A 14496-nucleotide genomic window follows, 5' to 3' on the forward strand; every position below is an offset into this window, starting at 1 on the left:
CCAAGATGGGAGTCAACCTTTCAACTTTTCCTGAAGTATTGATAGGGATATAGCAAAGTCAAATCAATAATTCACTAATAATACATCTACTGTCAGTTGCACACATCGTGAGGGAAAGAATGCCTGCATTTTGAGAGTTATCTTGCCCTAGGGCCAAGGGTGTGAGAGGAGGGGCATGGTGCTACTTACATCCTTATTCATATCACCTAATCCTTCTTAGGTGTTTAGTATAAGGAATAACCAGATGAAAGCCTGTGAGTGGATTGAATAGGAAGAGGAAGTTTCCCTTGGGGAATTTGGCTTCAGAGGTGAGGTTATAGTGCTCTCTAGTGGCCATGTTGTGAATTTACATAATATCAGACTGGAAGCGGCAAATAGGATTTTTTTTTTTTTTTTTTTACTATTTATTAAATTTCCTGAAATATAGAGATTACCATTTCACAAAATGTACATAACCACAACGTATTTTGTTTCAAAACAATTAACATCTAATATCCAGTCCATATTCAAATTTCCCTGATTCTCAAAAAATAGATGTCTTTTCACAGTTTGTTTAGAGAATGTGTTCATATGTTGCACTTGATCGTTCTCTTTTAAGACTAAATAACTGTCTCTCCTCCAATTTTTATGCCATTTATTTGTTCAAAAAGTGAGAGGAAGTCGAGTGGTTTGTCTTATGGAATGTCCCAAATACTGGAGTTAGAGCAGGGTCCACAACACTGGTACCAGAACCAGGACCAGTCCTTGTTCAATTAGGAACCAGGCTGCACAGCAGGAGGTGAGCAGCAGGCCAGTGAGTGAGGCTTCATCTGTATTTACAGTTGCCAACCTCATGCAGCCATTATATACTCACCTTCTACCTTTCACTTATGGTTTCAGCATCCATTGATGACCTTTACCTAGATCCATAGTTTCAAAAAATATTGTAAAACAGTGATTTCCTGTTTCCACCACTCTTTCTGGATTTTTTTTTTTCATTTATTTTTATTAGTTGGAGGCTAATTACTTTACAATATTGTAGTGGTTTTTGCCATACATTGACATGAATCAGCCATGGATTTACATGTGTTCCCCATCCTGATCCCCCATCCCGCCTCCCTCCCCACCCGATTCCTCTGTGTCTTCCCAGTGCACCAGCCCCGGGCACTTATCTCGTGCATCCACCCTGGGCTGGTGATCTGTTTCACCCTTGATAGTATACTTTTTTCAATGCTATTCTCTCAGAACATCCCACCCTCGCCTTCTCCCACAGAGTCCAAAAGTCTGTTCTGTACATCTGTGTCTCTTTTCTGTTTTGCATATTGGGTTATGTTACCATCTTTTAAAATTCCATATATATGCATTAGTATAGTGTATTGGTCTTTATCTTTCTGGCTTACTTCACTCTGTATAATGGGCTCCAGTTTCATCCATCTCATTAGAACGGATTCAAATGAATTCTTTTTAATGGCTGAGTAATATTCCATGGTGTATATGTACCATAGCTTCCTTATCCATTCGTCTGCTGATGGGTATCTAGGTTGCTTCCATGTCCTGGCAATTATAAACAGTGCTGCGATGAACATTGGGGTGCACGTATCTCTTTCAGATCTAGTGTCCTCGGTGTGTATGCCCAGAAGTGGTATTGCTGGATCATATGGCAGTTCTATTTCCAGTTTTTAAGGAATCTCCACACTGTTCTCCATAGCTGCTGTACTAGTTTGCATTCCCACCAACAGTGTAAGAGGGTTCCCTTTTCTCCACACCCTCTCCAGCATTTATTGCTTATAGACTTTTGGATAGCAGCCATCCTGACTGGCATGTAATGGTACCTCGTTGTGGTTTTGATTTGCATTTCTCTGATAATGAGTGATGTTGAGCATCTTTTCATGTATTTGTGAGCCATCTGTATGTCTTCTTTGGAGAAATGTCTCTTTAGTTCTTTGGCCCATTTTTTGATTGGGTCATTTATTTTTCTGGAATTGAGCTGCAGGAGCTGCTTGTATATTTTTTAGATTAATCCTTTGTCTGTTGCTTCGTTTGCTATTATTTTCTCCCATTCTGACTGCTGTCTTTTCACCTTGCTTATAGTTTCCTTTGTTGTGTAAAAGCTTTTAAGTTTAATTAGGTCCCATTTGTGTATTTTTGCTTTTATTTCCAATATTCTGGGAGCTGGGTCATAGAGGATCCTGCTGTGATTTATGTCGGAGAGTGTTTTGCCTATATTCTCCTCTAGGAGTTTTATAGTTTCTGGTCTTACATTTAGATCTTTAATCCATTTTGAGTTTATTTTTGTGTATGGTGTTAGAAGGTGTTCTAGTTTCATTCTTTTACAAGTGGTTGACCAGTTTTCCCAGCACCACTTGCTAAGGAGGTTGTCTTTTTCCATTGTATCTCCTTGCCTCCTTCGTCGAAGATAAGGCGTCCATAGGTACATAATAAAAACTATATATGACAAACCCACAGCAAACATTATCCTCAATGGTGAAAAATTGAAAGCATTTCCCTTAAAGTCAGGAACAAGACAAGGGTGTCCACTCTCACCACTACTATTCAACATAGTTTTGGAAGTGTTGGCCACAGCAATCAGAGCAGAAAAAGAAATAAAAGGAATCCAGATAGGAAAAGAAAAAGTAAAACTCTCACTGTTTGCAGAAGACATGATCCTCTACATAGAAAACCCTAAAGACTCTACCAGAAAATTACTACAGCTAATCAATGAATACAGTAATGTTGCAGGATATAAAATTAACACACAGAAATCCCTTGCATTCCTATATGCTAACAATGAGCATAACAGAAAGAGAAATTAAGGAAACAATACCATTCACCATTGCAACAAAAAGAATAAAATACTTAGGAGTATATCTACCTAAAGAAACGAAAGACCTATATATAGAAAACTATAAAACACTGATGAAAGAAATCAAAGAGAACACAAATAGATGGAGAAATATACCGTGTTCATGGATTGGAAGAATCAATATTGTGAAAATGGCTATACTACCCAAAGCAATCTATAGATTCAATGCAATCCCTATCAAGCTACCAATGGTATTTTTCACAGAACTAGAACAAATAATTTCACAATTTGTATGGAAATACAAAAAAACCTCGAATAGCCAAAGTAATGTTGAGAAAGAAGAATGGAACTGGAGGAATCAACCTGCCTGACTTCAGACTCTACTACAAAGCCACAGTCATCAAGACAGTATGGTACTGGCACAAAGACAGAAATATTGATCAATGGAACAGAATTGAAAGCCCAGAGATAAATCCATGTACCTATGGCAAGTTGGGTTTTGTTGTTGTTGTTTTAACCAAGGGGTTGGTCTCCAGAGTGTTTGGGAGGCAGGCTCATGAGAAACACTCTGTGTGCATGTGTGTGTGTGTATGTGTGTTGGGAGCTATACAGCTTTGTCTAACTTCACCATGCAGAAATCAGGAAACGGTTAGAGAAGAAAGATGTGGGAGTAGTTGATGGCAATAACCCAAAGATTTGATTTAAAATGTGAGAATATCTAAGGCTGTGGAGATAGGAGCATTTCCCCTCGCTTGACATGGGCTAAGTCAGGTGATTTAAGTAAGAAGGCACAGCCAGTAACTTACCAAGCAGAACTGGATGTCTGCCTGGGTGACTCTAGATGTCAGTTAAACTGAGAAATACTCCAATTCCATTGATTCCCTTGATTCACCCAGAATAAGAAAAAGTGCTATGACATTATTAAAAAAAAAAAAAAAGCAACAGAAGAGAAGGACCAAGAGATAATATACCCACAGTAAATAAAAGTACATTTTTGTCAGGATGAAAAAATAGAAAGGTTTGGGGGGAAGGGCATGTAAGAGGAGATGAGTTAGAGATTTCATCTTAATGGTGAATATTTTTGCCTTTAAATATGTGTTTAACTTTTTCTCCTTCTGAGAGGGTACCACACTCTGTTTCCAGCCAGAAACTGTCTTTTATCCAATTGCATTTAGAGCTAGTTGGTTAAAAATTAGTATCTAGGGATTTAGAAAATATTCTGTTTACTTGAATGGCTACTCTTAAGTATGTAAATGAATTGCTCTACTATAAGCCTTAATTGCTCTTGGCAAAATGGTCTTTATGTGTTTAACTAGCCAAGGTATAATTTTTTTCATTTATGAACACAGTAAGATTTATCTATGAATTAAGAGACATTGAAAAAGCAGATTTATTCTGATAATGATGTTAAGATTTTTTTAGGTTTTTTGTGTGTAAATAATCCATTAGTTTAATAAAATGTAATTGAAATTGCACATTTATGCACCATTATAACTTGAACACATCTGTGCAAACATAACTGTTTTAGTCTGTTTAGGTCATAACAAAATACCATACACAGGGAGATTCAAACTTCAAGCATTTATCTCTAACATCTCTGAAGGCTGGGACGTCCAAGATCAAGGTGCTGGCAGTTTCAGTTCTTGGTGAGAGCCTACTTCCTGGCTTCCTGGCTTGCAGAAAGTCACCTTTTTGCTGTGTGTACACATGGTGGGGAGGGACAAAGGGATAGAGAGAGAGAGGGAGGGAGAGAATGATGGAGAGAGAAAGTTTCTGGTTTCTTCTCATAAAACACTAATCCCATTATGGGGGCCTCACATCATGAACTCATCTAAACCCACGCACGTACTTCCCCCAAGCCCCACCCCATAATGTAACAGAGGACAAACCTGACTCCATATCAGAGCTATTGCTTTAGCTCTATCCTTTGTGCTCTGTTTCCTGGGCTTACTTCTGCTGGCTCTGCACCCTGGAAAGGAATGCCGCCTACAGCATGAAACACACATCATAGCTCCTTTTCAGGGCTCTGACTCCCAGGCTAGACTATTAAAGATATAACAATTTTCATTGATATAGAGATAATTTTTCTCTTTTGGAGATTTATAGGAATATGGTGACGAGACCTAGAGTGGACAAGATCAAAGGATATCACATTCCCGCTGGGGTCTGGTCAGCACCAAGAAGTTTGCAACAATCAGCCACATCCCCTACCCTTTCAGTATAAAAGAAGCCTGAATTCTCACCCGGGCAAGATGGTTCTTTGGGACACCTGTCATGTGGTAAGCAGTGTGAGCTTGGACTCGGTAATGATATCATCATATTAGGGGTTAGGGTTTCAACACACAAAATTTAACACATAAACACTGAACTGAACTGAACATAAATTTGGGGGAACACAAACATTCAGTTCATACAGTAACCATCCAGGAAAGATGCTCCTGATCACTACCTTCTCTGTCCTTCTCAAAGCAACCACTACCCTGACTTCTGACCCCCACAGTAGTTTTGCTTGTTTTTGAACTTTTTATAGTTAGAATTATACAATATATATACTTTTGTATATGTGAGATTCATTCATGTTGTTATGTGTAAGAGCAGCTTATCCGTTAATATTGCTGTATAGTTTCCATTGCTTGAATACACAACTATCTATTCACTCTAGTTTTTCAGTTTTTGATGACCTGAAAATATAAATATTTTGGTACATGTACCTAGGGTTGGGATTGCGGTTTCCCAGCATTTGTATACATTCAACTTTAACTGATTTCATCAAATGGTTTTATAAAGTGTTTGTTGCAATTTACACTCCTACCAACAATGTGTGAGAGTCAGTCATGGTAAAAGTATTTATCCCACAGAAATTGGCAACTTCTACAAATCACACTTTCTTTCCTAATGAGCCAGTTGTTAATTAGTTACCAGCACAACACTGCAAAACCCACTGTCACAAAGACTTCGTGTGTTTTTCAATTCTTGGTATTTTCAGTCTTTTTCTCCCCTCAAAAGAAATAATAAAAAGAAAATTTCATTCAAAATCTTAATTGAATGTATTTTAACTCTAATATAAGACATAATTTAGAGGTATTATTTTTATGTTATTAAGATCAAAACTAATATAACATTGTAAATCAACTATCCTCTGATAATTTGTTTTAAAAGATCAGATATAACTGAAGAAAAAGAAAAAAAATAAATTATATACTTAAAAAAAAATAAAATTAAATTAAAAAAACAAACAAACAAACAAAAAACACTGTTGGTTCTTTGCTAAAACATTTTTAAAATAAATTCCTTTGATATTTTTAGCTTCAATTTAGTGTTTGAAATTTTAGAAAACTCTTTTGCGCTTGTGGTATGTTTCATTTTGTCAGCAATTAGTTATCAGGTTATTAATGCCTTCTTCAGATATGCTGGTGTTTCTGTCATTATAATCTTCTTCACTGAATTCTTGGTCTCTTTCCCTTCAGAATTGCAATTTAAAAATATTTTTGAAAATTATTATTATTTTCTCCCTAAAATACATGTTGCTTTAAAAACAAGAAAACATATATAAGAAGAAAATTTAAAACAAAAATTACTCATAATATCATCATATAGCAATAAACACTACTGTAATTTTTAATTTAATAAACATTGTAGTGTTTATTAATTGTGGCATATTAAACTGTATTTTATGTAAATTAAACATAATATAGGTAATTTTCTCTACTGGAATGTTTAAGTAGTCTTAAACATCTTAAATGTCTAATATTGAATGTCTTAAAATATTAAATGTATAATATTTTTCTGTTATAAACAACACTTCCTTTACCTTTTTTTCTGCACTATCTCTGCAAGCAGTTTTAATTATTTCCATAATCATACTCATAGAAGTGAGATTCCTAGATTAAAAGATATGCAAATATCCAAGATTTTTAATTTTGCAAAAAATATTTCTTGTTAGTTTGGCTTCTGAAAAAATTTTTTTTTACCTTTGGATTTGATTTAGAAGCAATACCTTATGATGTTATTCCACTGTCTTTCTATAAACTTTTCAGCATCTATTTTTAAAAGAGTTAGAGTTGGTTCTGAAGTTTTCCCTGGCAAATACTGAAATCAAGCAGTTTAAATTTTTCTGTCGTGTTTCCTTGTAAAATATTGTACTCAAAACAAATTTTATTTTTTCTTAACATCAAAAAGTTTTTCTTTCTAACTGAAATTTTAACTTTTTAGTATTTTATTTGATAGATCATCTTTTGGAATATTAAATTGAAAACATGTTTATGGTATCTTAACATTTTAACATAATTTTATAGCTTTCAGAATGTAATTAAAGTATATGCATAACCAAAATAGTTTTTAATTTTGTGATGATATGCTAAGAATATCACTGCCAATTGTATAAGTGTAAATTTTGTATAAAGAAACTAACCAATTTCATTGGATTTGTTTTTAAAGGTATTAATTAATCTTCGCAACCCAAATTATGAAAATGGTGATTCTGTTAGTTTCCGGACTCATTTGAGTTTAATCCAAAAAAAAAAAAAGATCAGATATACAAGAGGATATCTTTTACTTTCTATACATATATACCCCTCAAATTTAAAAATGATAAACTTTCTTTTCAGTCTTTTCAAAATCATACATGCTTTTATGAAAAATTTAACTTTTAGTGACTCAGGTAGGCTTTTATGTTTTGGTCTGCAGCGTGCGGGATTTTCATCCCCAGCCAGGGGTTGAACCCCTTGCCTCCTGCATTGGGAATACAGAGTCTTAACCACGGGACTGCCAGGGAAGTCCCAGAACCATGTATCTTAAAGTCAAGGATGAGGAAAAGCCAGGACAACCTTACATTGTTGGTACAAGTGTTAACTGCTACAACGACTTTGGAAATCTCCCACAATATTTCCTACAAGTAAACATACATATTACCCCTGACCAGCAATTCTCCTCCTGAATATGTGCCCCATGGAAAGGAGTGCTTCTGTCCACCAGAAGGCCTGGGTAAATGTGTCCACAGTGGCTGTCTTCATGATCACCCACTCTGGAAACAGGTCAGAAGTCCAGCAGCAGTAGGAGGAGGAAATACATGTGATGTGTCCATACAATGAAATATTACACAGCAATAGAAAGGGAACAACGTATGGGCAGTATAAGCACAGAGAACCTCAATAATTTTGACCAAAAGAAATCAGATGCAAGAGGCTATCCAGTATTATTCCAATTATAGGAAGTTTAAAAACTGGCACAACTAACCAATACAGTGGGAGAGGCCAGGTAGAGGTCATCCATGAAAGTGGTACTAACTTTCAGGAGCCACGGGAGTCTTCTTCAAGGCTGGACTTTTTCTATTCTTGATCTGGGTGGAGATTCTATGGGATATATGTATTTAAAATAGGTATTGTACTCATCACTGTATCTAAATTATATGCCAGTAAAAAAGTCATGTAACTGCCTGCTATTAAGAGAGATGTTACCAAGTCAGATCTTTATGCCAAGTGCAGCTTTAATCTTGTGCTATATTTCGTCGACATTGCAGTGTAACATGAAAATACTCTTTGTGGTTAAGTGTCAATAATTCTTGATACCATGATTGTAAAAAGGTTCTTAAATGATCATTAAAAGCCATATATTCCTCATAAAAATCAATGCAGAAAGTCCTAACTTTTTTTTAATTGCCCCCAATTTTTTTAATGCCACTACCCCAAAACAATCATCTTCAACCTTCTTCAATATCCTTTCTGACATCCTTGAACTTGTGTGTGACCCACTGTGTATATTTCTATCACATCTTGTCAACATTACAATAGTAGCCACATTACTTGGATTGATTATTAATGTCTGAATATTTGATTTCAAATGTAAGTGTTATTTAAGATGTAATTCAGTTAAAATGTCCTTCTTTTGCTTTATATGTTGAAATTCTATCAGTCAGTTGAATTATAAATATATATGCCATTTTTCATGAGTAAAATACTTAGTAATTGATGATGATTTGAAAGCTGTTATGTACAAAAACACTGACAAAGAACTTTTGAATAATTGAATATGAAAATAGGTGATAGTTAACGCAGTTTTTCAGAGAAAGTATGCTAACTAGGTATCTTTAGAAAGAACTTTATATTGTTTAAAAGTCAAGAACTGTTATAGTGCTGGCACAAAAACAGACACAATAGATAAACAGCACAGGATAAACAACCCAGAAGTAAACCCACACACGAGTGTTCAGTTAATCTACCACGAAGGAGGCAGCAATGTACAATGGGGAAAGACAATCTGTCAATAAGTGGTGCTGGGAAAACTGGACAGCCACATATGAAACAATGAAATCAGAACGCTTTCTAACACTGTACACCAGAATACACTCAAAATGAATTAAACATCTAACTGTAAGACAACATACTATAAAGCTCCTGGAGGAAAACATAGGCAGAGCACTCTTTGACGTAAATTGCAGCAGTGTTTTTTTTTTAATCCACCTCCGAGAGTAAAGGAAATAAAAGCAAAAATAAACACATGGGACCTAATGAAACTTAAAAGCTTTTTCATAGCAAAAGAAACCATTGACAAAATGAAGATGACCTACTGAATAGGAGAAAATATTTGCAAATGATTTGATTGGTAAGGGATTAATATTCAACATATGTAAACAGCTCATACAATCTGACATCAAAAACAAAAATCAAACAACCCAATTAAAAAACGGGCAGAAGACCTGAATAGACATTTTTCCAAAGAGGAAATGCAGATGGCCAAGAGGCACTTGAAAAGATGCTCAATATCGCTAATCAATCAGAGAAATGCAAATCAAAACCACCATGAGATATCATCTCAAATCTGCAGAATGTCTATCACCAAAAAAGAACATAAATAAAAAATGTTGGCGAAGATGTGGAGAAAGAGAATCTTGTGCACTGTTGATGAGAATGCAAATTGGTACAGTCACTGTGGAACACAGTATGAAGGTTTCTCAAAAACCTAAAAATAGAACTACCACATGAACCAAGAATTCCTCTCCTTGGTATATATCCCCCTCCCCAAAAAAAACACTAATTAAAAAAGATACATACATCCCAATGTTCATAGCAGCATCATTTATCATTGCAAAGATGTGGAAGCAACTTAAGTATCTATCAATACATGAATGGGTAAAGAAAATAGAACTTTATAGATGTGGTATATATACCACATCTCAGCCATAAAAAAAGAATGAAATTTTGCCTTTTGCAACAACATAGATGGATTTGGAAGGCATTATGCTAAGTGAAATAAATCAGACAGAGAAGGACAAATATTGTACAATACCACTTATAGGTGGGATCTAAAAAATACAAGGTAGTGAATATAACAGAAAAGAAACAGACTCACAGATATAGAGAACAAACTAGTTGCTAGTAACACTGGCTGTAAGAGAGAAGGAAAAAAGGAACAATTCATATGCCCACTGACCACAGAATGGATGGTTTGTGGTGTATTCACACATGGAATACTACACAGCAGTAAAAATGAAAATGATATTCCTTTTTGTGCCACAATATGGCCAATCTTCATAATTATAATTTTGAGTGGAAAAGCAAGTGTCAAAAGACTACTCTTTTCACTAAGATCAAAAGCAAATAAAACAATATCTTATTTAGGCATCAACATGTGCGATAAAACCCTCAGATATTTGTGACCTCTTGGGGGAGGCATGAGTAATGGATGGGAGAGGAGTGCATGGTAGACCTAAGTTACTGATAATAGTTTAGCCATTGGAATGAGTACCAAACTCGTGGGTTCTCATTATATTATTTTAAAAAATAAAATCAAGAAAGGAATAGTCCTCACCATATCATCCTTAGCTACTAACAGGATCTTCATTGCCTTCAAACTCAACCAGAGAGGATGACCAATCTCACCCCTAAGGATACCAGACTCTCACTCCCTTGAGTGTTTGTTGCTGCAACTATTTTTGATGTGAATCATTGTATTGGTCAAAGTGCTTTGTGCAAACCATGGAATCTAATACTCAGTTTATAAAGAAAGGGATGTATTACAAGGTGCTAGGTACTGTGTGGGTTTCCCTGATAGCTCAATTGGTAAAGAATCCACCAGCCATGCAGGAGACCCCGGTTCGATTCCTGGATGGGGAAGATCCGCTGGAGAAGGAATAGACTAACCATTCCAGTATTCTTGAGCTTCCCTTGTGGCTCAGCTGTTAAAGAATCTGCTTGCAATGTGGGAAACCTGGGTTGGATTCCTGGATTGGGAAGAGTTCCTGGAGATGGGAAAGGCTACCCACTCCAGTGTTCTGGCCTAGAGAATTCCATGGACTATACAGTCCATGGGGTCGCAAAGAGTCAGACCCAACTGAGCAACTTTCACTCACTCACTCAGGTACTGGGTAAAGCTGAATTTTTAGAGGCAATAAATTGTGGCTGATGCTAATTATGAATAACAAGAGGCTTTCATAGGGTGAGGTCCCTAGAACAAAGTCTGCAGTGGGGATTTTTAAAAATATTTTTATTACTATTTTTTGCTGTTCTGGGTCTTTGTTGCTATGCGTAGGCTTTCTGTAGTCGCAGAGAGAGGGGGCTACTCCCTAGTTGCGGTGTGCAGGCTTATTGTGGTGGCTTCTCTTGTTGTGGAGAATGGGCTCTAGGGTGCATGGGCATCAGTTGTTGCTGCATGTGGGCTCAGTAGTTGGTGTGGCTTTCAAGTTTCAGAGAATAGGCTCAATAGTTGTGGCTCTGAGGCAAATGGAATCTTCTGAGACCAGGGATTGAAGAGGTGTTCCTTGCTTTGCAAGGTGGATTCTTCACCACTGGACCACCAGGGAAGCTCTAGAGGTTGTTACTTAAGATTCTTATTTAAGAGATTTATTTTAAATCTTAATTTAAATTAGTCAAGACATTAATTAATTAAATTAAGATTAATGAATCAATCTTAATTAAGAGATTATTTATTTATTATATTTATTTAAGGAGTGCTCTTGGGAGAAGATGTGTGAGGGGAACTGGACAGGACAAGAGGAAGAAAGTTAAACATGAATTTGGACATGTTCTCATCTGGAGACTGTCCTCAGCCTGGTTCTCAGGGGAGCATCAGAGCATGATGGTACCACAGAACTGGCTTCCATTTCAGGCAAGTGGGATAGGCTAGCCTTTTGTACCTGAGCGAGGGTGCCTAGCTTCCAGGGGAGCTGATTTCCATGTGACTGGGAAGGGGCCACCAGCTCTGACAGAGATTGGAACTGGGTGCACTGAGCAGGGCAGAGCCCCAGAAGTGACTCAGCATCAACCTGACCTCAGGTCAGGAAGCAACAGTTAGAACTGGACACGGAACAACAGACTGGTTCCAAATAGGAAAAGGAGTATGTCAAGGCTGTACACTGTCACCCTGCTTATTTAACTTATATGCAGAGTACATCATGAGAAATGCTGGGCTGGAGGAAGCACAAGCTGGAGTCAAGATTTCCAGGAGAAATATCAATAACCTCAGACATGCAGATGACACCACCCTTATGGCAGAAAGTGAAGAAGAGCTAAAGAGCCTCTTGATGAAAGGTAAAAGAGGTGAGTGAAAAAGTTTGCTCAAAGCTCAACATTCAGAAAACTAAGATCATGGCATCTGGTCCCATCACTTCATGGCAAATGGATGGGGAAACAGTGGAAACAGTGGCTGAGTTTATTTTGGGGGGCTCCAAAATCACTGCAGATGGTGATTGCATCCATGAAATTAAAAGACGCTTACTCCTTGGAAGGAACGTCATGACCAACCTAGACAGCATATTAAAAAGCAGAGACATTAGTCAACAAAAATCCGTCTAGTGAAGGTTATGGTTTTTCCAGTAGTCATGTATGGATGTGAGAGTTGGACTATAAAGAAAGCTGATCACCAAATAATTGGTGCTTTTGAATTGTGGTGTTGGAGAAGACTCTTGAGAGTCCCTTGGACTGCAAGGAGATCCAACCAGTCCATCATAAGGGAGATCAGTCCTGGGTGTTCATTCAAAGGACTGATGCTGAAGCTGAAGCTCCAATACTTTGGCTGTCTGATGTGAAGGGCTGACTCATTTGAAAGGACCCTGATCCTGGGAAAGATTGAGGGCAGGAGGAGAAGGGGACAACAGAGGATGAGATGGTTGAATGGCATCACCGACTCAATGGACATGAGTTTGGGTAAACTCCAGGAGTTGGTGATGAATAGGGAGGCCTGGTGTGCTGCAGTTCATGGGGTTGCAAAGAGTCGGACATGCTGAGTGACTGAACAGAACTGAAAAGTTATACAACAATAATCAAGACAAATGAATCAATCATTCTGATTTTTTTTTCCAAACATTTATCTGTTTCTTTTCTCTCCAGGGTAAAAGATCCTTTTCACTTTGGAATGACACGTTTTCTGTACCTTGAAGGCAAGATCCCAGGCCAAACCGACACGTTTGAAAGAGACAGTGGGACCACTGCCTTGGTGACTGCATGGAGGAGCCGACCTCACCATTCGGTCTCTTTGCCAGAGGAGAGGGGATCAGCACACTCACCGTGTCTTTAAAGTTCAAGTGAAAATAAGGCTTTTTTGTTGTTGTTGTTTAATAGAAGAAGCTAGGTAATTTTCCTGTTTTTTTCCTTGTAGAGGAGAGGTCAGTGACAGAGTTCTTCTCTTTAAAATTGCACACTCTTATGTTACTCACAAAATGGCCCACTTCCAGCCTCTTGCGCTTGATAAGTATCACTAAGCATCCAGAGGGCAACTGCTGCTGCTAAGTCGCTTCAGTTGTCTGACTCTGTACAACCTCATAGATGGAAGCCCACCACGCCCCCCCCCCCCCGCCCCCATCCCTGGGATTCTCCAGGCAAGAACACAGGAGTGGGTTGCCATTTCTTTCTCCAATGCATGAAAGTGAAAAGTGAAAGTGAAGTTGCTCAGTCGTGTCCAACTCTTAGCGATCCCATGGACTGCAGCCCACCAGGCTCCTCTATCCATGGGACTTTCCAGGCAAGAGTACTGGAGTGGGATGCCATTGCCTTCTCTGGAGGGCAACTAATGAGCCAATATAAAACATCCACCAAATTATTCTTAAGGTTAAAAGTGAATGAAATTGGTATATGCCCTTAGGACACGCATTTTCTTGAGGTGGAAAGTTCAAGAAAACCAGGGAATGTAGGTAATAAGTACAAGCTGGCATGTACCCCTCCACAGAAGCTCAAGTGATGCTTCTTTCTTCTGATTAATCTTAGTGTATGTTCCATCTTTAGTTAGTAGATTAACGCTCAGTTTTAGCAGGGTGGTTGTTTAGGTGTCTTGTTGCTATGGTTAGAAATCTTCAAAATATTTCAGTAATGTTTTGTAATTAAGTACCAAGCTACCATTTAACACAGGAATATTTTCCAAAATAATGGCCACTGGAAGGATACCAGGAATTTCCTGAGTCTACCCAGTTCTTCTGTTAGCTATAGATTTCATGGTCTTCGAAATTATGGGCAGGACAGCTAATCATTTGGGTCTGTACTTCAGGCCAATTTACTATTTTTTTTTAATCTCCTTATGGCTTTCTACCATTCTGAACTAATTGTGGGTGATGTGAACAGTGAAAGCATTAGTGTTGATAGGCTTTACACATTTCCTTTACAATTTGACCTGCAATCTGAGGACCCTGATCACTATTGAAAGATAATGTTCCCTAAACCTGGGATTGAAGCTCTTTAGTTGCCTTTGATGAATGGTGACTGTGAGCCTTCACTCATTGCCAACTTCTC

The 14496-nt window shown here is 37.5% G+C and overlaps 1 long non-coding RNA gene across 1 annotated transcript; it reads left to right on the forward strand.

The window, feature by feature from the left end:
* Nucleotides 1-4687: 4687 nt before the first annotated feature.
* LOC136176711 (uncharacterized) lies at nt 4688-12305 on the forward strand. The gene is made up of 3 exons (XR_010664613.1): nt 4688-5061; nt 11725-11884; nt 12163-12305. It is a non-coding gene; the product is annotated as an uncharacterized lncRNA (long non-coding RNA).
* Nucleotides 12306-14496: the final 2191 nt, after the last annotated feature.

The sequence above is a fragment of the Muntiacus reevesi genome, chromosome 10, assembly GCF_963930625.1.
Source record: "Muntiacus reevesi chromosome 10, mMunRee1.1, whole genome shotgun sequence".
Taxonomy (NCBI): Eukaryota; Metazoa; Chordata; class Mammalia; order Artiodactyla; family Cervidae; genus Muntiacus; species Muntiacus reevesi.